Raw genomic sequence first — 26,741 nt, 5'->3', positions numbered from 1 at the left:
CTGGTTACAGCTCTCTGCTCTTCTACTCCTCCAGGCTGTCTCACACATTAAGGAGCATTCCTATTTCCAGGTCTTTTCTCCAAGCCCCTCTCTACAACACTCAGCCCCTGCCCGTGTCTCTGAAGATGCATCTCAAACTTAGCTGTGCAGGACAGTTGCACAGACCACCTATGTATGTCTTATTCTGTCCTGCCTGCCACAGACATGCTGTTATCCTTTCCTCAGAGCCTCTAATGTGCCTTTTCTGCCCAGCTGGTCTCCAGGTTGGTGAGGGGACTCCCCCAGGTGTGGCAACCTTTCCTCTCCTTCTGCTCCCTCCCTGGGGTGCAGATCCCAACCCATTTCTGCCTCTTTTTCTTTTTTTTTTCTTTTCTCTTTCATCCTACCCGTTTACATGGAGATTCCTCTTGTCTTTCAGGTTTTGAGTTCTTCTGCTAGTGTTTTAGTAGATGTCCTGTGAGAATTGTTTTATCTGAAGATGTATTTCTGTATTTGTAGGAAGAGGTGAACTCCATGTCCTCCTACACTTCCATCTTGATCAAAATCCCCCTGATTTTTTATTTTTTATATGTATATTTGTATGTTAACCCCAAATTCCTAATTTATTCTTCCCCTTCTCTCTTTAGTAACCATAAGTTTGTTTTCTGTGTCTGTGAGTCTGTTTCTGCTTGTAAATAAGTTCATTTGTATCCTTTTTTTTAAAATTCCACTTATGTGATGTATATTTGTCTTTCTCGGTGTGACTTATGTAATAAACCCTAGGCCTATCCATATTACTGCAAATGACATTTCATTATTTTTATGGTTGAGTAATCTATTGTATTTGTGTGTGTGTGTGTGTATATATATATATATATATATATATATAGTATCTCCTTTATCATTTATCTGTTGGTGGGTATTTATGTTGCTTCTATGTCTTGGGTGTCACAAATATTGCTGCTATGAACATTGGGCTGCATGTGTTTTCCAGATATATGCCAAGGAGTGGGAGTGCTGGATCATATGGCAACTCTATTTTTCATTTTTTAAGCAGATTTTATACTGTTGTTCATGGTGACTGCACCAATTTGCATTCCCACCAACAGTGTAGGAGGGTTCCTTTTACCCCATACCTCTCCAGCCTTTGTTATTTGTAGACATTTTGATGATAGCCTTTCTGATTGAAATGATACCTCACTGTGGTTTTGATGTGTATTTCTCTAATAATTAGTGATATTGAGCATCTTTTCATATGCCTAACTATAATAATATTTTTTAAAAATAGTCTTTACAGAAAGGGATAACAATTTTCTTAGTATAATGATTTTAACTAAGTACTTGCTAATGTTCATTTAGCTCTTAAATTACTTATGAATTTTGTAACCAGTCATTTAGCCCTGATGAAAACATTAAGATTATTTAAGAAATGCAGAAACTGGGGAGTAGAGCTATACTAAAAGCCCCTAATCTTTAAATAAGTAAATCAGAAAGTTTACAACCTGTCTTTTAAATACAGAAACTATGTCAAGAAAGTCAGTGATCACCAAGAAAAAAAAGACTTAACACCCTTCTTTCTATACCTGAGTAGAATTTCAGTTCGTCTGTTGAAGTTGAAAACCTCAACAGTCCTCAGAATTGGTTGTTTGGCACAAATATCTGTCATTTTTATTCAATTTTGTCTCTATGATTTTGTTGAAGAGATGTATACTACTATAGCTTTGACTTTTATAGTATCTATAATCTTCAAAAATATGGCTTATCCATAATAAAAATATAACAAATATTTTAAAATAGCAAAGGCACAATGATTTTTTTAAAAAGTCTTTTTATTCCCGATTCTCCTTTACATATTTTCTGCAGTGTTTTTACTTAATAGACTGGTGTTTGATTTACAAAACTTAGGGAGTAATATATTCTTATTTCAGGCTCTTCTTGGAGCTGTGGACCTCCCAACCAAATGTCTTTCTTTTTTTGCAATGAAGTTCCTTAAACACTGGCCTTCAATAGCTTTTATCCTTTTCATAGCTGAATGTTCTACTTTAATCAATATATTTATACCTCAAGGTGAGAATGGCAGTTTTTGTAAAAAAAGCTGGTGGATGCTACTAGTATTATCTTAGGAAATTGGTTAGTATTTTATGTATTGATCAAATGTATGTGTAATAGTAGCTTCATTGTAGGTTGGTGTCATGATCTAAGTGTTTTAACACCAAATGTGAATTGGAGAGTTTAACGTATCCACATTTAATTTAACCAATTATCTCTATATAAATATTGTTCTGTAATATACCAACTGTAGTATATAATATAGACTAGAGAATAGATTGTATAATACATAATACAGTTATGTCATAAAACACAATTTGTTACCGTACTATAAAATATAATTGTATTATATATGAATACATTCTATAATTTTTATATATATACTATATATGTGTATATATGGTATTTAAACATAAAAATATTTCTTTCCTTTCAAGAAACATTTATTCATTATTAACAGCCACAGACTTTTCACTTGGGATCCTGATTAAAAATGATGACAGGATATGTTTTCTGACATGTAGGAGACTTTACTTTATGGAAGGAAAATCTTTAAATGTAATTGGCTAATACTAAAAGAAAATCTGTCCTGGATTCTTCAGAAATATGTGTAGTGGTCTTATCTTCCTATCATGATATAATAGAGTTCCAAAATGAAAAAAAAAAGAGAGAAGACAAAGTCAGCAAAAGACCTTGGCTAGTCAGCTCCATGAAGGGAAGGACAGGATGTCCAAGAATGAGTCCTGGTTTTATCACCTGGTGGATGGCAGATAGTGATGCCATTTCATGAAATGTAAAGACAGAAGCAGGTTAGGAGGAGAGATGATGATTTCAGTTTGGGGGTTAATGGGTTCAAAATAACATATCCAGATTGAAACACACTTGAGAGGAAAAGGAAATACCACCATGCTAGTTGAAAAGATGTAAATTGGCACTATTCTGGTCAAATTGACCCATGTGAAGGACCAACAAGCAACAGTTGCAACTAACAATAAAATAAGTATTTCATTTTTTTTTATGGCCACACCTGTGGCATATAGAAGTTCCTGGCCTAGTGGTTGAATTGGAGCTGTAGCCGAGGCCAAAGCAACACCAGATCCAAGCTGTATCCGCAACCTATGCCACAGCTTATGGCAATGTCAGATTGTTAGCCCACTGAGTGAGACCAGGGATCAAACCTGCATCCTCAGAGACAACATCAGGTGCTCAACCCACTGAGGCACAATGGGAACTCCTATTTCATCTTTTTGATAGTAATAGAAAAGATAAATGAAAATCATAAAAATCAAGAGCAAAATACAAGTTCAGGCTGTACACATGCATGGGAAGGAGCAGGCTGTTTAAGGTTGAGAAATTTTATATTAATGCATGTGTTTATATATGCGTCTATATATACATGTACATATGTACACATATACATAGATACATATATGTATACATGTATGTATATATACATGTATATATGTGTGTGTGTATATATATATTTTAGTAAAGAATTTACCAGCTGAGAAAAAGAGACACAGTAAACAAAATCTTTAGTAATTCAAGATACGGTAAAATCAAGGGCACAATGGAGGAGCTAGTGTTAAAGATTAAGGATAATAGTGGATAGAAGTATTTTCTCAGTTTTTCCTGATAAAGTTGAATCATAAACTTGGTACAAGGGAGGTTGGTGTGTCTTCTGAAGTTTAAAACTATGTAAAGTGTTGAATTTTGACTGAGATAATTAGGAACTGAGGGGAATTCCCATCGTGGTGCAATAGAAATGAATCCGGCCAAGAACCATTAGGTTGTGGGTTCGATCCCTGGCCTCACTCAGTGGGTTAAGGATCCGGCATTGCTGTGAGCTGTGGTGTAGGTTGTAGGCCAGCTGCTGTAGCTCTGATTAGACCCCTAGCCTGGGACCCTCCATATGTCACGGGTATGACCCTAACCTAAAAAGACAAATGACAAAAAAAAAAAAAACTTGAGGGTCTCAGGCTATTGAAAGGAAACATTTAAATATTTTGGTTGTAACACAAAGATTTTACGCAAAGAGAATATCTTTGTTTTTCTAGGAGTCCACATTATTTCAAGGAAACCCACAGTCAAGGGGGACTCTTTTTTGCAGATCCAGCATGAATCCCTATTCTCAGTGGTTTAAGAACATGAATATATTACCATTAGGTATAGGAAATCTCACCTTTTCACTCACTCTTTTTGAAAATACCAGTGAATCTGAAATATATAGCTAACATACAGTAATTTTAGAAGTGTTAACACTTGAGGTTCACTGAGATCAGTGCTGGATGCCTTGAAGCACCTTGGAAAACTTCTTGTATCTCTTATATCTATCCATGGTCAGAAGTAATTTTCATTTCTTAGGACAGAGACTTTAAATTACATTTAAATTACATGCAAATTTCATTAGCTGTTCATAGTAGCACTTTATAATTCATGAAAAAAATTTTTTTTTGCTTTTTGCTTCTTAGGGCCACACTCACAGCATACGGAAGTTTCCAGGCTAGGGGTTGAATTGAAGCTATAGCTGCTGGCTTATGCCACAGCCACAGCAATGTGGGGTCCGAGGTGCGTCTGCTCACTACACCACAGCTCACGACAACACTGGATCCCTGACTCACCAAGCAAGGCCAGGTATCAAACCTGCATCCTCATGGATACTAGTTGGATTATTCTCCTCTGTGCAACAACTGGAACTCCAGTTCATGAAGGAATTTTTTTTCATTTTAATTTCCTCAATACATTAGTATCTTTTTCCTACTGTACAGCACAGTGATCCAGTTACACATATATGCATACATTTTTTTCCTCACATAATCATGCTCCATTATAAGTGACTAGACATAGTTCCCAGTGCTACACAGCAGGATCTCATTGCCTAGACATTCTAAAGGCAATAGTCTGCATCAAGCTCCCAATCCATCCCACTCCCTCCCCCTTGGCAACCACAAGTCTATTCTCTAAGCCCAGGATTTTCTTTTCTGTGGAAAGATTCCTTTGTGCCGTATATTAGATTCCAGATATAAGTAATATCATAGGGTATTTGTCTTTCTCTTTCTGACTTACTTCACTCAGTATGAGAGTCTCTAGTTCCATCCATGTTGCTTCAAATGGCATTATTTTGTATTTTTATGGCTGAGTAGTATTCCATTGTGTATATATACCACATCTTCCTACTCCAGTCATCTGTCAATGGACATTTGAGTTGTTTCCATGTCTTGGCTATTGTGAATAGTGCTGCAATGAACATGCACGTGTATAAAGTAGCACTGGTTTCATCCTTCAAGTATGTGATATTTGGAAATAAACTTTTCTAAAAAATGTCAGGATAGGGAAATAACGTCATAATTGCGAGAAAACTGAGGCAAAAAAGAAAGCTTACTGTGTATTAATCATCATCTTATGAACTTCAGACTAACCAAACTAAGTATTTGCACTGTTGAAACCCTGAGGTAAATGATTAGACTCCTAACAATTTCTTAATACCATATATATTTATTAAAAGATGGCTCACTAACAATCATTTAATATAGAGAAGGTTGTTCGCAGTAGGATATTTACATGGTTTCTCATATTGACCTAGTCACACGAATGACTTTCTTAACCTCATAGACACGCCTTTTCTATGCCTTGGAATTGCCATATTGGGAAAAGGATTCATGGCAGTATACTTCAGCATAAGTACCACCTACAATCATGAACTCATACCTACAGGAATCAGGTAAGACCCTGAGCTCTCCCTACAGAGACCCCAACTGAGCTTCCTGGAATTTGCTTGAGATTTAAATAAGTCTAAATGAAGTTCCTACTCAAAGAAATTTTAACTAATTACCCAGGTGATATAAAAACATCTATTGGCAAAATTTGGATTATCTATAAATGGTCTACACTGTTTCCTCAAATCTCTCATATTTTAAAAACTAATCACAACTACTTGTCCTCAGATATTCTCTATCTAATCCCTCACACTTCCACAGCACATTCACCAAGATATGATTTTATTCACTAGATGTTGTCAAACCTACCTGCCTTTGCCAATACTAGAGCTTTTTCATCAATACTTAATCTCATAGACCCACTGAAGTACTATTTTTATATTTTTGCCTCGGGATTTAAACTATAACATGATTTAAACTGAATCATATTAGAAAACTATATCTGATCATTGTGATGTACGAATCACTGAAAGTTCCCCAATATATTATAATCCAAAGCAATGAAAGTTTCATGGGATTTCTGACCCAATGCCAGACTCATCAGATCATGTGAAAAGTTTACCCACATTCATTCTTAGAAATCACTAATTCTTTTTAGAAGAAAACTTAATGCTGAATATACTAAAATGGTCAATGGACTTTGAATGAAACACATGATACTCTCTCCCCAAAGTTGAATGTAGTTTTTTTTCTTCTGAGATGACATATATAGAAGAATGATAGCATTTCAACATCCTTGTGAAATCAAGGCTTTCAAATTTTTATATTTTTAAAAGGCACAATGCAGAGTAAAAAATGTGATATAAATAACACATTAGTGCACATACTCTCAAAGGGCATATAATTAAATTTCAACAGCAGAAGTGGAGGAGGAAGGAGGGGGAAAAAGGAACAGGAGGAAGGGGGAGGAGAGCAGAAGGAGGAGGAATGAAGAGAATAAGATTTCAGAAATTTCCATGAGATAGACAGGCACAGGACAGTAAGTCCATAAACACAAGATATAGGGCTTTCCTTCATAGAAATTCTAGTAGTAGTCATTGACAATCAACAAGAAAACAGAAGAGAAATTCCAGCTTCATATATAGCTCTGAAAGAAATATTTCTTATAGGACCAAGAATAATGTGTACGAAGTAGCAAGCGATATGAAAGGATGTCTCATTCTTTCTGGATAAACATTTAAATTGTAATCCAAAAGACAGGCATGGGTATATGAAGTGAGCTTAAAAAAAAAAAAACCCACAAAAAACAGGTTCTAACCAAAAGCCATAACACAAGACAATTCTGCATTATCTTGCAACTCAGAAGTGTGATAAGAATTTAATATATAAGAGGAAAATAACCACCATGAGCTAAAGTTGGTAACATAGTAATGACTTTAGTAAGGCATTTAAATTCATTTTCAGCAGGAGGTACAGCTGCAGATTATAACTACTATATCTTGATTTTATGTCCACAGTATAATACACATATTAAATACTAATAGAATTCAATGAGAGAAAGGTTATCTTGTATTGAAGTTGTCAAGAAAAGTTTTAAAGATAAAAATCACTGAGAAAGCTAAGATTTATTTAAACAATGTTTTCTTATTCTTAAGGTCTAGAGTAGAGGGTGTGATTATACTTATTAGTGGATTGGCTGCAGGACTGGGCTCTTTAGTACCTATCACCAGACAGTATTACCAACACTTGCCAATGAGTCTATGCAGCATATTCCCCATTGTGTCTTCTCTCTGCATGTACTTCCTACCAGACTTTGAATCTTCCTCTCCCAGACACCATAGAGGATGTGGAAACAAAGTGAGGAAGAGGGGATTCTTTCATGTTAAAATTTCTTTGAGAAATTGGTTTTTGTAATCATGTGATGAAATGGGAACAAATAGACGGTCATTTTCTGGCATGGTTTAAAAGTCCCAATATTATCGTTGTGTATGTTGTATATTTTTAATAGTCATTTAAGTATTTGATACCATATATATTGTATATATACACACTATACACACACATATTGGTGTTTTATATGTGGATTTAATTTTGGAAAATTTTCACATCACAATATTGAAATTACATTTGCATTAAGAATGTGATGCAGAAACATCAATATTTTTTCAATAAATAAGGAATTTTCATGATGTCAACTTACCCAAACGTATCTACATGTTCTATGTAACACAATTACATTAGCTTACTAGGGCTGCTATAACAAGAGCCCAACTGAGTAGCTTAAACAGCAGAAATTCATTTTCTCATAGTTTTGGAGGCTAGGAGTCCAAGATCAAGGTGTTGGCAGGTTTAGTTCCTTCTGGGTGCCTCTGTACACAATTTGTAGATGTCCATCTTCTCCCTGTGTCTTTACATTGTCTTCTGTGTGTGTCTGTGTCACCCTCCTCTTCTTAGTAGGACACTATTTATATGCTCTCATTTTACCTTAATTACCTCCTTAAAGTTCTATATCCAATTCTAAGGTATTGAGGGGTTAGAACTTTAATATATAAACTTTAAGTGGGCACACCCATAAAACGAATTCTAAAATCATGATGGAAAATGTAAAAGTGCAAGAATATTTTAAATTACAAAAGAGTAAGTTTTCTATAGATTACAAAATCTTTAAGGCTATCTATTTTGTAGAAGATTGGATCCTTTTTTTCAGGGGTCCTACTCCCATACACCTGGTGAGAGTAACAGGATGTATGTCACTTGTTCTCCCCATGCACGTACATTCTATAATAACTATTACGAAAGCAGAATAGAAGGTGAGAGTATGCAAGCAGAACCTCAAAGTTCAGTTACATTTCATTCAATTCCTTTTATCTTGTGGGAGAGATCACATGTGTATTCTGTGCGTAGATCTGGTAAGTCTTGTTTTTCTAAAAAAAAGAAAAAAAAAAGCTACTCTTGCATCTCCTACAAATGGGAATAGAGTAATAGCTGCATGCCATGGAGAAGGGATTCAGTAGACTAATCTACACCTTGTAAGGTTTATTAAAATAATGTCAACCCCAACCAACAAACTTCAAAATATTTAAAATGCCCTGAGGTACTGCTGCTTTGTAATGGCACCCTATTCTGCAAGCTATTAGGAAGAGATTCCCCATGCCACTGGGTCAATAATGCTCATTTGCCTACTTTGCATCTTTAAAAATTTACTTGTCATTTTAATTCAAATGAGGATCTCTTGAATGTATAAAACTAATGTTTAAAACGACATAATTATTAGATCCTTTACAACCAAATTAGTCTCTGTATGAAAACTATAAAACTAGCATTAGTTCACTATTACTGCTTTTAAAATTACATCCCCTTCCTTTTAATACAACAAATTAAAGGAGTATGAAGGTAATGATAATTTACCACGTAAGGAGCACTGCTCTAAACAACTCTACTTTATAAAACAGTTCAAGGTGTTATTATCATATGGTCTTTTTGGAAGAGGAAAAACTATGCTATAGAGCAATTAAATAACTTGTGTATATTCCCTTTAAGTACTTTAAATCAACTTTATACAATTTAAAACTTAAAATACTGCTTTTAAGTGAACAGTTTAGGTTAGATGTAGTTACACACAGACCAAACTGCATGTATACTCGCTCACATCCAAACACACTCATACATATTCAAATATGCATATATATTTACATAGACATACACAATATGCATACATATTTACAATTACATGTATACTTCACTTACATCTTAGTCACAACCATAAATCTGTCACATAAATATGCATAGCTACATATACTTTCATATAGCCATATATACATATTTTTATATTCATATTACATTATAGATATTCATATTATTCACTATGGATATGCACGCACATATATGCATCTATGTATATATACACAGCAAAACATATACATAAGCACACTAATTTATGAATATTCAAAAGTGAATGCTTATATGCATATTCAAAATATCAGTATATATTTACATATGCATGTAGAAATATATTCATATGCACATTCACAATATATATCCTCACACATACTTTATTTGCATATAAAAATATATGCATGTTTAACATGTATATAAAAATATAACATGTATATAAAATATATGCATGTTCAACATGTATAATCAGTATGCACATAAGTACACATATATATTCACACATATGCCTATTCACTTATGCATCTTCAGAGACATGAATATTCACATACTCATCTTCATATGCCTACAAATGTATTTAAGAAAAATGCATATTCAGCCCAGTGATATATATGCATACGTATGTAATTATATACCAATATTTGAATATGCATATTGTCACTTTTGAATATGCATAAATATGTGTGGTTATGGATATGTTTTGCTGTGTATATACATGCATGCATATGCATAGTGAATACATGCGAATATAAAGTAATATGCATATATGTAAATGTGTGCCTGTCCTCTAAGTGCTATAAATATTTTCCTAAAAGATTCTCTATTAAAATGTTTATCGTGTGAATATCTGGGTTGGAATTGCTAGACCATAAAGTAGATGTATATATAAATTTATTTAAAAGGTGTCAATTGTGCTTGCTACTTGTAATCTTCTTCCACATTGCTGAATGCCAACCTTCTGGGTGACATTCAAAAGGAAAGCTAGAACCTAGAAGATCCTCAGAACAATCTTCATATGTAAGTTTTCCCAATTACAAAAGAACTTTCAACAAATATTTTTCTCATGAGAATAGTGTATGAGTGCATAAACTTTTTTGGGTTTTCTAATAAAAGATGCTAAAAGCAACAAAATGATTACTCAAGATAATAACCTATTGGTGAGATTAGCCAAGTTGGTGGAATAGAAAGACCCCAAGCTCATCTCCAAGGCACACCAAAATCACAATTTATAGAACAACAGTCAATGGAAAAGAACCTACTAAAAAAGATCTTCCACAACTAAAGACAGAAAGAAAGAACCACAATGAGGTGGGTAGGAGATGGACTTATAATCAAGTCTCATAACCCCAGTAGGAAATCCACAAACTGGAGAGTAATTATATTGCAGAGGTTCCCCCAAAGGAGTGAGATCTGAGCCCCATATTGGGTTCCCCAGCCCAGAGGTCCTGCACAGCGAAGACAAGTCCTCAGAACACTTAGCTTTAAAGTGGGCCACTGGGACTTACTGCTTGGATTCCCAGAGGGCTGGGGGAAATAGACTCCCCTCTTAAAAAATCTCATGCTCCAGGACCCAGCGAAGAAGCACTAATTTGACAAAAATGCGGGTCAGACTTAACCTTCAGATCCTAAAGAGTCTCCCAAAGAAGAAGGAAGGAACTGCAGCTTATCCTGGGGACACAGACACTGACAGAAGCCATTCTTGGAAGCTCCTTCTACCACAGGAACACTTGTGCTAGCAAGTTTCATTGAGGAATCCTCCATCTAGCTTATTAGAACCAGGACCCAGTCTTGGCCAAGCAACTAGCTGGGTGAATACCCAGCCCAACACCAGCAGAAAAGCTACCTTAAGGATCCCCTGAGCCCACAACCACCCTTGGACATAGCCCTTCCAACCAGAGGCCCAGGACCCACCTCCCTCCACTAGCATGTGTCTCAAGACACATCAAACACACTAATAGTTACACTGTAGGGGTCCCAGAAGGATAAGAGAGAGATAAAGGGGCTGATAACATTTGAAAACATCCCTAAACTGGGAAAGGAAACAGTCATCTGGTCCAAGAAGTTCAGACCATTTCCAAACAGGGGTTAACCAAAAGAGGAAGATACCAAGACACACTGTAATTAAAATGACCAAAATTAAAGATAAAGAGAATATTAAAACCAGCAAGGGACCTACAAATGTGAATACTCTACCCAGCAAGGCTCTCTTTCAAATTTGATGAAGAGATCAAAAGCTTTACAGACAAGCCAAAGATAAAAGGGTTCGACACTACCAAACCAGCTTTAAAAGAAATGTTAAAGCAACTTCTCTATGGCAACAACCAGAGATATGAAAATTATGAAATGTAAAAGCTTGTCAAGGCAAACATACAGTAAAGGTATAAAATCATCCATGAAGAAAACTAGTAAGATTAAAAGACAAAAAGAGTGAACCATCTATATCCACAATAAATAGTTAAGGGATACACAAAAGAATTAGATGTAAAATATATCAAAAATAGCAATCATAAGGGGAGGAAAGTACAAATACAGGGTTGTAAAAATGCAGTTGAAATTGAGAACAGCAACTTAATACAGTCACTTCGTATGTATATTGACTGCTATATAAAAACCTCATGGTAACCACAAACCAAAAACCTATACTAGATACACAAAGAAAAAGGAATCCAAATATAACATAGTCATCAAAGCATGAGAGAATAAAAAGAACAAAAAAGACCTATGAAACAACCTAAAAACAATTATAAGATGATAAGAATATGCATATCAATAATTACATTCAATGTAAATGGACTAAATGCTCCTATCAAAAGTTTAGATGACTGAATATAAAAACAAGACCTGTACATATACTGCCTGCAAGAGAATCACTTTAGATCTAAACATACACTCAGGCTGGAGTTCCTATCATGGCACAGTGGTTAACAAATCCGACTAGGAACCATGAGGTTGCGGGTTCGATCCCTGGCCTTGCTCAGTGGGTTAAGGATCCGGCGTTGTCGTGAGCTGCGGTGTAGGTTGCAGACATGGCTCAGATCCCGTGTTGCTGTGGCTCTGGCGTAGGCCAGCAGCTACAGCTCTGATTCAACCCCTAGCTTGGGAACTTTCATGTGCCGTGGGAAGCGGCCCTCGAAAAGGCAAAAAGACAAAAAAAAATTTTTTTTAATTAAAAAAAAATAATAAAAAAATAAACATGCACTCAGGCTGAAAGTGAAGGGATGGACAAAGGTATTCCTTGCAAATGGAAATTTTTCAAAAAAGGCTAGGATAGCAAAACTTAAAGTAGATTGGTACAAGAGATAAAGGAGGACACTACATGATGATAAAGCAATCAAACCAAGATATAGTAACTATAGATATATATACGGACCACCTAAATACATACAGCAAATATTAGCATACAGGGAGAGACTGACACTAACCCAGTAATAGTAGAACTTTAACACCCCACTTACATCAATGGACAGATTATCCAGACAGAAAACACTGGGGGAGATCAAAATGTTGGAGTAAAAGGATGTGGAACACACATCAAAAACACAGTCATATGTGGAACAATTCTCACAGAATACCAATGGAAAGCTAATAATAGATTCTTACATAACCAAAGCTGCAAAAAGATCCTTATATCACCATATAGAGTGAAAGGGGGTGGGTGGGATGGGATCAGTATGGTACCTGTACCCCAGGGAGAGAACTGTGAAAGATGAAAGTTTCCCTTGATCTGGGAAATTCCTTCACAGGGGCTAGATGCTAAAACTTGGGCTTTAGCAGAGAGACTAAGGGAGAAGATTCAGTTTGGCTGTGCTAAAATAGTCCGAGGTGTGATTTGGGCTGCCAGTAGCGGGTGAGAGCCGATGAAGCACAGGTCCACTATGGGAGCCCCATTACTAGTGGGCGCAGGTCCAGGTGCAGAACAGCAGTGGACGTCGTGGGCACACACGCCAGAGGTGAGGCTGTGTTCTGAGCAGATTATCAATGCTCCCAAAGAGTAAGCCAATCTGAGGGCAGCACAAGTAGCAGACTTATTCAAAAAGGTTCATTCACTCCAATGTTCATAGCAGCATTATTTACAATACACAAGATATGGAAGCAACCTAAGTGTCCATCAACATTTGAATGGATACATAATGGAATATGATTCAACCATAAAAAAGAATAAAATTTTGCCATTTGCAAAAACATGGATTAACTTGGAGGATATTGTGCTACATGAAATAAGTCAGAGAAAAATACTGTATGACATCACTTGTATGTGAAATCTAAAAAAAGAAATTAGTGAATAACAAAAACAGACGCACAGATATAGAAAAGATACTAGTGGTTACCAGTGGAAAGAGGGAAGTGGGAGGGCCAAGATAGTGGTAGAGGATTAAGAGGTACAAACTATTACATATAAAATAAGCTATTAGGATATATTGTACAACACAGGGAACATAGCCAATGTTTTATAATAAAGGTTATATAAATGGAGTATAACATTTAAATTTTGAATCACTGTGTCATACACCTATAACATAAATATTGTACTTCAATATTAAGAAATCCAAAAACAGAGTCCCTGCTGTGGTACTGCAAGCTAGGGATCTGGTGTTGTCTCTGAAGCAGTGTGGGTTCAATCCCAGGCCTGGCACAGTGGGTGAAGCATTAGGTTGTCACAGCTGCTTCTCGGATTTGATCCCTGGCCTGGGAACTTCCCTATACAATGGTTACAGACATAAAGGAAAAAAAATACATAAACAAGTCCCACCAAAAGGGCCAAATTATTTTCCAACATGCACTATTTTAAACGCACAGCTTCTATATGAACATTATAGTTGCTCCACATCCCTGCAAATGATTTGTTTAAGTCACTCTAGCGGGTGTGAATGATAATTCATTTGGGCTTTAGTTTGTTTTGCCCTAATAACTAATGATGTTCAACATTTTGTCTACATATTGGTCATCCTTATTCTTTTTAGGAGGCAGTCTCAAATCTTTTGGTTTTGTGGCATTTAGTTTTCCAAAATATTATTTAATGAAACACCTCCCCATATTTTAGTCTTAGATAATCCCCTCACACATTGAATCCTGGATAGCCCTGGGATGCATCTAACCAGTTGAATGTGATAAAAAAGTTATGTGCGTGCTCTAGGTCTAAACCTTAAAAAAAAAAAAAAAAAAAAAAGCACATAGCTGGAATTTTACTCAGAACTCTTGGAATTTAACCCAAGGATTTTGGCTCCAGAACCCATCTGGTAATTGCACATCTTTTTTTCCCCCTAAATAAGACCTCAGAGGAAGAGATCATGATACTATTCTTCGAGGTTTATGAAAATTTCATGACTCCATGCAATTGAGCTTTTTCAGCTTCTCAGCTTTTATCTGTGGTGAGAATAATTTGGCAAGTCACTTCAACAGCTACTGTAAAAAGAATACACCTAGCAGTGATTTATAACTGTATCAAGTACAAATAAATTGTTATGTGCCACCATATCCAACACATATGATGATGTCTGCCATTTCTATTTCATTTCAGAGCCAAAAAATGTAAGAAAACAAATACCAAAGAAGAGATCAATGATCTCCCAGATACCATAGAGTGTTAATATTATCCTTGGATACCTTCAGTGAAATAAAAACTTGTTCGTATTCAGCCTTTTCAGAACAAACCCTGAGATATGCCCTTCTTATGTCAATTCCTGACCCACTTCTTATGGCTTGGAAGAGCATTTGAAATTTCTTCAGGTGCACCAAAAGAAAAGCTCTGGACTCAAAACCAGGAAACCCTGATTCTAAGTCACCTCAAGGCTTATTCCTTTCCTTGAAGTGGAATACTGGTTTCTGCCCTTACCTTACAAGGTTATGGTGAGGATGATGTGACTTATGAATATAAAAAAAAAATGCAGAAATAAGGTAGGACCATCTTCAGTGAGAGAAGAGCATGAGAAAGTTTAAAGAATTGAGAAAATAGAAAAATGTAAAGAAAAACAACAGAAAAATGTCAAAACCTGGATAAAGTAATATCAATTCTAAATAAACTTTTTTTTTCACAAAAATTGAAGACAAATATTTCCCAGCTCATACTATGAGGCTATGATTAACCTCATACCAAAACTAGATGAAGACACAAAGTAAATACATATCTTTTATGAACATAGATGTAAAAATCCTTAGAAAATTTTAGCAAATTTAAACCTATAATGTAGTATTAAAAGTGTGACATGACATGACCAAATATGGTTCATTTCAAAATCCATCAGTGTAATGACTCATGTTAGGACTGTAGTGCCATAAGATTATCTCAATTAAAGAAAAAGCATTTCAAAATATATATGCATATCATCCACTTATGAATAAAAGAAAAACTCAGCTAATTACAAAAAGGAGAAAGATTTTTCAAACTGATGAAACCTGTAAAATGCTCATAGCTAACGTCATATTTAATAATGAAAAAGGGGATGGTTTCCTAATAATTTCAGAGGTAAGACAAAGATACCAGGGTTACCATTTCCACTCGAGATTTTTTTTTTTTTTTTTTTGCTATATCTTGGGCCGCTCTAGTGGCACATGGAGGTTCCCAGGCTAGGGGTCGAATTGGAGCTGCAGCCACCGGCCTATGACAGAGCCACAGCAACGCAGGATCCGAGCCGCATCTGCAACCTACGCCACAGCTCACGCAACGCCGGATCCTTAACCCACTTAGCAAGGGCAGGGACCAAACCCGCAACCTCATGGTTCCTAGTCAGATTCCCTAACCACTGTGCCACGACGGGAACTCTTCCATTTGAGATTTTAACAAAGATTCTCACCAGTAAGTTTGAAGAGAAAAATTTATACATATTACAAAAAAAGTAAAACTATATTTACAGGTATAATTTTCTATGTAGAAATTCCTATAAAATCTAAAAAAAGCCCAAGTCTACCATAATAAGTGTATTTAACAAGATTTGCTAGTTATATAATCAATATTAAAATAATTTGAACTTTAATGCTAGCAATAAATAATCAAAAACTTAAAAACAATGCAAACGTGAAACACAGGGATATAAATCTGACAAAAGACAACAAAGTACACTGGAAAAGTAAAAAAAATAAAAATGAAAGAAATTAAATCTAAACAGATAGATACATCACATTTATGGAGCAGTTGGCACAGCAGTAGCATATATTTCTTAACCTGTGTGCTAAGACCTATTACAGAGGGAAAGGCAAATGGAAATCTCCTCCAAGGTATTAGTTTTCCAGGGTTGCCATAACAAAATATCACAGACTAGATGATTTAAAATAATAGAAATGTATTTCCTCACAGTTCTGGAAGCTAAAAGACCTTTGGGATATAGTTTACCTCATTCTAGACGATCCACAATAAAAAATCATATTAAAATCTTTAAAGAACCAAATATTCCAATAATAAAAACAATCATTCAAATGTAGTTATGTATAAATACCTAGGACATTCTGTTTCAGTTATTGTCCTATTAAAACCTATGTACCATATTTGGGAATGATTAAATGGATTATAGCAATTACAATGATAATGCTTAATTAAGACATTTAAACTCATTAGTAAGTGGGGAAAGAATGTGAGATTTAGATTAAAATGATTTAGGTTCTAGTTCCAGCACTTTCACTGGGTAGCTCTCTAATCGTCTCTAATCTTTAACTTTCTCATTTATAATATAGAGAGAATACACTGTGACTCAAAGATTACATGAAACAATGTATGTGAAAACACTTTGTACCTTGTAAAATTATATGTATAGATAGGTAGTTATAGATACAGATATATTAGGGTATACATAATATACATAAATATTATATATACATAATTATATACTTATGGATATTATATACACAAGTATATACTTATATTACACATATATAAATTATTGAAAGTATAAATTACAGATATATATCTTATAAAGTGTCTCCATGTATTACCACATAGGAACATAGGCAAAATTAACCAGAATATTCGATTCCTTAATTTTGTGAAATTAGAATGTATGAGAGTCTTCACTGTTCTGCTAAAGTCCTCTCAATAATTACACAGCCTAGTGTCCCACAAAAAGGCTGCAACGTATCTTGCCTTTGCTCCATGTCCGTGATGGTGTCAGGCAGTGGGAGATTAAAGGTCTCTGGCAGAATATAGACACATATAGAGGCTGCTGTGGGGAAAGGCCCATAGAGAATCATGGGAAAATGTAATCTCCTAGTGCTATGCACTAGAGCAGATAATGACAGCAAATGCCTAAGTGCCCTGTAGAGCTGAACTTCAAAGAAAGAAGATATTTCTTCTAAACATTTGAATCCATAGGTTCCGTTGTCTCTTCAAGTTCTAGTTCACAGGAACCATTTTCCAGGAGAATTTAGACCACCCAGACCCAACACGTATGAATTCTATTCTACCAGACTACATACACTCAACACGTGCTAATAGAATCCATACAACACATTGTTTTCATTTTGCATATAACTGTTTTGTTTTCTCAGCCACACTGCAAACAATTTGAAGTTGTATTTTCTTTTTGTTTTACACAGAATTTCCAACCTATACATGATTTTTCAGTTATCTGTAAAATGGAGAAAAATGCATTAATGTGAAGTTTACATAGCACAACATTGGGGTTGCCTGACCAAAAAACAGATAAATTTGAATTTCAGATTAATAAACAATGTTGTAGTATAAATATGTGCTATGCAATATTTATTTATTTGTTTTGGCTAAAATACCTTGTCTATCTGAAATTCAAATTTAACTAGCCATCCTGTAGTCTCTTGTTTTCCCTAAATTGGGCATCCCTCAGCAATATATGTGAATGTATGTTATAAATTTCAAGAATATAAAGAAATATTAGAGATGCCATAATATTTGACTAATAATAATTTTCTTACACAAAGTGAAAAATCTGAAGGAAGATGACTATAGGAAATTAAATAAAAATAAAGGAACTTTCTCAACTATTTCAATCAAATAGCTGATGTTATAATACCTAGTTTTCTAATAGAAAACTGTATAAAGCAGTCATTTCATATACATTTTATCATTTGATATCCATAAAAATACCCATTATGGTTAATTGGCATATATTATGTTCCTTATTTTTAAATGAGAAAATTGATCCTCAAAGAGTTTAAGGAAACTGGTCAAGAACATAAATAGTCAAGATTAAATCCAGGGCAATATCGAGTCCATTGTTTCACGTAAAACAAGTGCTTTATGCTTATCAATATATATTATCTATTGATTAATAATCTACAACATGATGGAAATTTTAATAAGTGCTCTGAAAACAGACAAAAACACAGTATGTTCCCTGCTATAAAGGAGTAGTAGAACTCTTTAAGATATATAAAAAGATATTTCTTCAAAAGATTTCCTTCTTTCACACACATATGAAGAAAAATGAAATAGCAACTGATAAGAATTTTACCTCTAAGAGCCATGATTTGCCAGAAAAACATTAGTAAATTATCCTTAAGAATTTCCTATTACATTAATTGCATTAGGTAATTTGTAGTCTCTTGGTAAAGAATCTTCTCGCTTTCCTAGTAAACTATCAGAAATATTTCAGTTAACTTTTTCTATGATATAATTTTAGCTTTTTTATATGTTAGGTTTCTATTAGTCTATATACATCGATTTTCTATACTCAACAAATATACAGGTCATATTTTACATTAATATATTAAGTTTATAAATCCAGCATTTATAAATACATTTTGTTAATCAGTTGCATATACTTTTCAATTTAAAACATTTGAAGTAATCAAGAACAGGGATATTTCTACCAATCTTTTTATTTACTCTTTCCATAGTCACAGACATCATCCACTGTAGCACGTGTGAATTTTAACAGGTCATCCACATCACACTGGATCATTTTCCTTTACTATATCATGTCCTGTATTGCTCAAGGAAATCAAACTCCTTGGCCTTTGTTTTCTTTTCTCTTAAATGGACATAATAATTGTAATTGACCTGCCATTTATATAAATCTATCAAATAACCAAAACTTATGAGTTATGTGGCAAAGCCTACTTTTTGGAGATGTCAGTGTAGTAGACACCTTAAAAAGAAAATGCCAGTGATTTGATTTTTTCATCACACTTTCCCATTTAGAAAATAGTGATGATACATATAGATCATAAATTACAATTACCTTTGGAATCAGTTTGCTGAGATAACAGTCCATTATCCTTCAAATGAGCCCAGATCAATTCAGAGGCACGGAATGCGTGCTACAAGATTGGCAGTGAAAATAGTAATTGCAATGTTCTAGAAAGATACATCAGGAGGGATGTCATGTCAGGGAAGCAATAGTCCTAGATCTTCAGAGAATTAGAAAGAATGGGACTACATCTGTGACCCATCATTTCCTTCAGTGCCTAGTAGGGTACACGCATAAAGGCCTTTCAGAACAACTGCATGCCTCCCCCTAGTCATTCTTTTAAAATTCCCAATATTAAAACCATTTTTCAAATCCACACATATCAAGTACACACAAAGGATAATAATAACTGCCAGCACTTGATATTCCCTGACTTCTTACATTTCACTTAAAAAAAAAAAATCCATTGTTGGCGGTAAAAATGTGACTGAAGAAATGTTTCCCTTACCTTAGTAGTTTCCCTTACCTTAGTGGTCAGACTTCTTGCAGCTTCTTTCTTTTCACTGATGTAGGCAAGTCTCGGGGGTTCTTTTACTACCTGTCGTAAAGGAGCCAGCAGACAAACTCTGAGAACAAACTCTCTGAAAAAGAAAAAAAAAAAAAAAGACATTTTTTGTGGGGAAATGCCACATTAATGGATTCTTTACCAAAAGACTATAAATTACCTAATGGCATTAGATCACACTAATTCTCAACTTTTAAAAAAATTAGTGGTAGCTATAACCAGAAATTATGGATACTGTTGGTATGTATATTTCTTTTCAAAACCAGACATGGTTAAAATAGTGCCCAAGGAAGATTGTTTCTGCGAAGACTCTAAGAAATTTTATGATCTGGCATTGTCACTGCTGAGGTTTGGGTTTGACCTCACTAAATTTTTAAAGAGTTGAGAATTAGTGTCTCATAAAAAAACTTTAGATCCTTAACTTTACCTCTTATGATTACCTTTTATGAGCCTTTTCAGCCCTTGCATTTGTTACCAACCATTTCTCCAATTTTATTGAGAAGTGACTGACATACATCATTATATAAGTTTAAGGCATATAACATGATGGTTTGATTTACATATTTTGTGATATGATTATACAATAGGTTCATCAATGTCCATCTTCATATAGGTTTCATTAAAAAAAGAAATTTTATCTTACACTGAGAACTCTTAGGATTAATTGTCTTAACTTACCTTTATATCATACAGCAGTGCTAGGTAAAATCATCATCCTGTACATTATATCCCTAGAACTTATTTATCTTAAAATTGGAAGTTTGTACATTTTGACTACCTCCTCCACATCATCCTCCATCACTACCTGCCTCTGGCAACAACAAGATTGATCTCTTAGTTAGGTTTTCGGTTTTTTTTTTTTTAATCTATATTCCACATATAAGTGAAAGATATGGTATTTGTCTTTCTCTGACTTATTTCACTTAGTATAATGCCTGCAAGGTCCATCCGTGTCACAAGTGATAGAATTTCCTCTTTTTTAATGGCTGAATTGTATTCCATCAATTTATTACTTTTTCAGAAATTTTGCAGTTAGTGCATAGAAATACCAATCATTTTTGTACATCAATTTTGTACCTTTAAAATTTACTGAATTTATTGATTAGATCTAACACTTTTGATTGCGTCTTCAGGATTTTCTATATATAAAATTATGTTATTTGTAAATAGAGACAATTTTCTCTTTCTGTCCAACTCAGATACATTTTCTCTTTCTTGCCCAATTGCTCTACCTAGTACTTACAGTCCTAGGTGCAATAGGAGTGATAAGAATGGGGACCCTTGTCTTATTCCTAATCTTAGAGGAAAACTTATCCTTTCACCACTGAGTATGCTCTTAGCTAAGGTCAGGTTATACATGGCCTTATTATGTTGAGATAGTTTCCTTTTTATGCCTCATTTGTTAAGAGTTTTTTTTTTTATCATGAATGGATACTGAATACTGTAGAATGCTTTTTCTGAGTTTATTGAAATGATAATTCTCATTCTCAGTTGGGGTGGGAATTAAATGAGATTAATATATAGTAAGGGGCCATATGATGAACGATCTTGCAAACAAAGTTAAAGATAGATGGTGTTTTTTTAAAAGCTATGGAAAACCATTGAAGAGTTTAAGACACATTGTATCTGAATACAATGTATCTGAACTATAAAAGTTCACAGTGACAGTTTTAAGCACCTGAAGAAACTGCTAGAGGAGCTTAGAGGAGAAATAATGGTGATATGGATGAGAGAGGGAAATCAAAGTTATTCATGACTTGGGAATGATTCTTAACTAGGTACATTTTTTATGATCTAAGTTCCATCATTATGTCAACGATGATTCAGAAGGAGCCCCAATAGCCAGAAAGAGGATCCAGAATTAAAATAGTGGGTAATAATGAAATGTTAATCTCACCTAATATGAAGAGTAATACACTTCTCTGATTAAATATTAAAGTGATTGATTGCAAGGTGTTATCTCAGATCCCCCCGAACATATATTACATTACCTTTTAAAATTTATGAAATTCTAAGACTTTGTGGTCCTAAGAATAGCAACTTTGGAATTATGGAACTGTATCACCAACTTATCAAGATTATCTTGGGATTCAGTGAAGTTAGTTTTTTGAAGGTACAAGGCACCTCACATAGAGCAAACTTCTGTTTACTTATTCTTTTTCTTCTTTGAATAAGATTTTCTGTGAATTCATTAGAAACTTCTCATTCTTTCTTGAATTAACATTTTATAAAAATTCCACAGTGGAAGGACCTTGGCATGTATTTGAATAACCTAAATATTAAAAAAAAATCTTGAAATGATACAGAAATGAGTGTACTCCAGTCATAGCATGTACTAGGCATGTGACTATAGAAGAGGGACGTAATTTCTCTTCATGTCAGTTTTCTTATTTCCACCTTTATTGAAGACAGATCTGGTTATAGCTGGCAGAATATTATGAAGATAGACATAGCTGATGGAATACTAATAGCTAACTTTTGTTGAGCACTTCTATGTGCCAGGAAATTTTCAAATATTTTACACATATTGTTTATTTCATCCTTATAACTCTGAGAAAGTTATTATCACGTGGTAAATCAGTGTTTTTAATAATTATGCCAAGCTAACAGTAATAAACTGAGATTGCTGTGGAAAACCAAGACATTAGGTAACTCTACCTTAAAGATTAGTAATCCAAGGTACTAAATTGTGAGTGACAGATCTAAGATTTTAACTCACAAAGTCTGAGTCCTGAGACTTCACTTTTAATTATAATACCAGAATATCTAAAGCATACTTAATTAAAAAGGTGATTCCTGGTTTTTTTTAAGTAAATGAGAATTCCATAAAGTCAGAGACATAAGGCTAGAATTCTTAGCTTTGAAGCCACATCCATCTAACAATCTGTCTATGCATATATCTATATCCATATTACTATAGAGTGATATATAATACATGATATATAAAAATATATAAAATATTCAGGTCTCATGTTAGCTCTTTAACTTATTTTTATATATACATGTAGAGTTTTGAGCAAGATACATCATTATATCTGGATTTATGAAATGTCACATGACGCAATTAAGCAAATGAGGCTGTTAGAGAAGTCTAGATGAGAGAAAAATCAGAGTTCTTCAAAATTTTAATTGTAATTATATACATAATATTTATCTATAAATAATATAGGCTAAAGCATTTAGCCTGAGACCTAAATATTTTACATATTCAAAAATTTCATTTTTCAATTATATATATAATTTTATATTAAAAAATTATCTTTTCCTTTTCTTAGGTTTAAATATTTTATGCAAACTGGAAATGGTACCTTATACCTCATGAAATCATCTCAGATCAGTGTTAAATTCATTCCTGGTCACCAGTTATTAATTTAATACCTCAGTCATGATGACAGAAGTGAAAACACTTAATGCTCAGAGAGGTACTCATCCAGTCATGCTGCCTCCAGCTCAGTGTTATTCATGGCAAATACATGGGGTTGAAGAGTTGCCACTGTGTCTGGCAGAACCAAATGCAGGGCTCTGCCTTCTGCTTGGACCAATCAGAACAGAGAACCTCAGCAGGGCTTCAGCTGACAGGTCCATTGTAAAATACTGGAGTTGTCAATGAGCTTCATAGCAGCAGTGCAGAGGAATGATCACTAAAATTTTCCACAAGGTCATTAAGGGATGACAAGACATGTACATATATACAAAGGATAATATTCAAAATCTGAAACCTCTCACTATTGCCCTATATGTTGAAGGAGTGACAGCTTTAAAAAATTCTTCCAGATAAATACTATAACTGTCTTATAGTTTAGGGCACTATATGTTGAGGGAGTTGCCCTATATGTTGAAAGAGTTCCCATGGCTTAGGACTGGAATATCAGATGTTGAATACCAAACTTTCCAGTGTAGAAATGACAATTAAAAAAAAAATCTTTAATTAGCTGACTAATGAAATTATTCCTAACTTTTGGGGGAGAAAAGAATAATTTGAAGCATTCAGGTATTATTTTTTAAACAGCGAAGTTAGTGTTCTCTATCTTTTTAATAAAGTGATGATGTGATCCAATTGGAATAGGTTTACTTCATTGAGGTGCAGTGTATACTTCATAATGACAAAGATTCCATAGAAGAAATGTCCCTAAGTAGGCAGCTAAGTTGGATTTATACCATTGTTAACAATTACATTTAACCTGAAATGGAACATGTCGTACTCAGCTTAGAGGTAGTAGTTTGTTCCCTGTCCTCTTGAAACTATCTATAGGACAAAAATTACATACATGCAAACACACACCAAAATTATAACAACCCCTCTAACATGACTGTAAAAAAAAAAAAAAAAAGAGTGCTCAGAAAAATTTGAGGGTCTAGTTAATTCAGAAATTGAAGGGAGTAAATATTCTTTGTGGACCCACATCAAAGTGAGCTCTGAAGAACTATAAGGGCTGCCTGGTAATGAGTTAGGGGGAAGAGAATTCCTAGAGAGAAGGTAGGTTTGAAGGTATTTAAGCTAAGGAAAATCATAAAATGCTGCTGAAGTCTGCTTTTAATAGTTTAATGCCTGAAAACATCAACAGAAAAATCATGCATCAAGACGAAGAGGGTAGTCTGAGAAGGGCGTCAAGGGGTCAAGCAGATGACTTTAATAGACCCAATTTACTCTACATTACCACTTGAATGTATGTGGTCAAGTAGTTGTCATCCACAAAATACAAAAAAAAAAAAAAATGAAATTCAGCAATAAACTGACAGGCCTGAAAAACACAGCTTTTAGTGACCTCAGCTCTTAGAACCATACTTCTATTCCCATTAACTGTTACTTATACTGCTTATACTCTACCACACCAGAGGTACAAGGACAGTGTCCAGCCTCCTCATTTTTGTCTCACCGTCAAGCTCTGTTTTCTCTTCTACGACTTAATTCAATATTCTTGTGATAAATGTAAGTCCCTCTGCTAGTACAATAAAAAACGAAGATAGAAACCTACCTCCACACACCTTCTGTTGAGCACACTCAGAAATGCATATGGGGAAAGGGCATAAATTAAAATCTTGTGTCCGCTGAAAACAGAATATCCTGTACAAACTAGATGAATTTGCGTTTTACCTCTGGCACCCATGTACACCAATGGAGAGTTAAATAACTGAAATGAAGTTCTGCCTCATTGGTTTATTTACATTTATATACTTGAAGCTAATTTATGTAATGAAAGAGGACATATAATGTTGCCCAGGCACTCTTCTGGAAATTAACCAAACAGGCATGCCAGACGCTAGCTTTCAGGAAGGGAACAGAGCTGGAAATAGAGCAATGTCATGTTTCTCCTTGTTCCCTGCTATATTTGTGTACATATACTTGAAATTGTTAACTTTTCTCTTACCATCAATGCTCTAGCCCAGGCTTAGTCATTTCTACCTAGAAAAGCTAAAGAATTTAGGGAATTCTTTCCCAAGGTAATGAAGCTATAGAAAATAAAAAAGTTAGAATTCAGTTCAAACTCAATTAGGAACATACTAAAAAATTAAAAGCATTTCTCAAACAGAATTAATGATCTCTGAATATTCCTTTTGGCAAAAATGAAATACATTTAATAAGTGAACTTTGGGGGTAACTGATGTATTAAACTCCAACAGGATAGCTCAGACATGAACCCATGGATGTGGCAGATGAGAAGGAGAAGCAGAGGTTCTCCTGTCTGCCTATGTGTTCCATTTGCCCAAATCCTACTGGACAGAGCCAGTTACATGAGGAAACTCAAAAGCCAGGAAGCAGGGAAAACATCTCTGCCTCTGCAGTAAGAAATTGTAAAATAACATGTCAAAGGTCATGGATACAGAAGTAGGTGATGAATTCAAATGTATCATAGTAATTTTATTAAATATGAATCTAAATTATCCAATATTAATTTCAGCTCATAATTCATCACTTCCCACTAAATAAATAAACTCCATATTTTTATCCACTCTAAATATAATTAACTAATGAAATATTGAATGTAATTTCTGAGAAAAAGTAATATGTGAGCGCCAAAGTTATAGCTTGAATGGTTTTAATTCACCATGTCAAAACCCCTCATAGGCAATTGGGAGCCTCTCATGTTGTACTGGTACTCTTTTATTACTCTAATGCTGCCTCCAACCACAAACAGCAGCAACAAAAACAGAATTAGAGAATAAAAGTTTGAAGCCTTTGAAGTGAGTAGTTTTAGCTTTGCAGATATAATATTCTGACTGAGAAATGACTCCCTCCTTGAACCAGGTGCAGGTGACGAGCATGATTTCTTTCCCTGAAACCAAAGAAAAATTTCCCCAAGAGAACCAAGATTTGTAGTGTAATCTCTTTCCTGTTTGGACATCTGCTTAGGAGACACTTGTTGATCTGTATCTGGGACTCTAATCACAAGAGAAATGAATGGAAGAGTGATGCCAAGCGAGGGAGAGGATGCAGAAGTAATGAAGCCTATAGAATCCACTGGGTAAGTTAAAGATGAGAGAGTTTCCCCTGGACCAAAAGAGCATGGCAAAAATGTCACTGAGCTTGAGAAAACTTGCTAATGTCCTAATTAAGAAGGATGCCTACCAAGAAAAAGGACCATGGCATTTAAGAGAATCAGATAGACCCTGCTTGCTGATGTTGACGTGGGAAGAAAGTAGTCTAAAGGTTGCCAGATAGCCACACCATACAGTTGTGTATTAAGAAGGCTACTCTATAGGGTCTTCACACAAGCATCACTCTCT

The sequence above is a fragment of the Phacochoerus africanus genome, chromosome 6 (genome assembly GCF_016906955.1).
Source record: "Phacochoerus africanus isolate WHEZ1 chromosome 6, ROS_Pafr_v1, whole genome shotgun sequence".
NCBI classification, from domain to species: Eukaryota; Metazoa; Chordata; class Mammalia; order Artiodactyla; family Suidae; genus Phacochoerus; species Phacochoerus africanus.
This window is presented reverse-complemented; position numbering follows the sequence as displayed.